Source organism: Heliconius melpomene, chromosome 18, assembly GCF_056956725.1.
Source record: "Heliconius melpomene rosina isolate 202511_hmr_F chromosome 18, ASM5695672v1, whole genome shotgun sequence".
In the NCBI taxonomy this organism is placed as follows: Eukaryota; Metazoa; Arthropoda; class Insecta; order Lepidoptera; family Nymphalidae; genus Heliconius; species Heliconius melpomene.
Window position 1 is genome coordinate 10905589 of NC_140406.1, and position 372 is coordinate 10905960.

A 372-nucleotide genomic window follows, 5' to 3' on the forward strand; every position below is an offset into this window, starting at 1 on the left:
TACCCCTGGGTATTTTAGATTAGTGCTAGAGACCACCGAATACGTTTATTAAATGGGTGTAAATCTAAATGTGATAGCTACTATATCACGCCACTAAGCATGATAACCGCTCAAGTTTTTATATAATTAATCTAATTTTTAGGAGTCGTGGCGCGGGGGCACGAGCGTGCGAAACGCGACAGGTTGTGAGTTCGATTCCGAGAATAATGAAATATTAATGTTTTCATTTGTTCGATTCTGACTAGGGTGATGAATCAATAAAAAATATAATATATTAGAAACAGAAGCATTTTCATACGTTTGCCATTTCACAAACAAACCGCGAGCCACGCAAAAAATTGTAAACACAACGCAGAGAAAGAAACAACACGA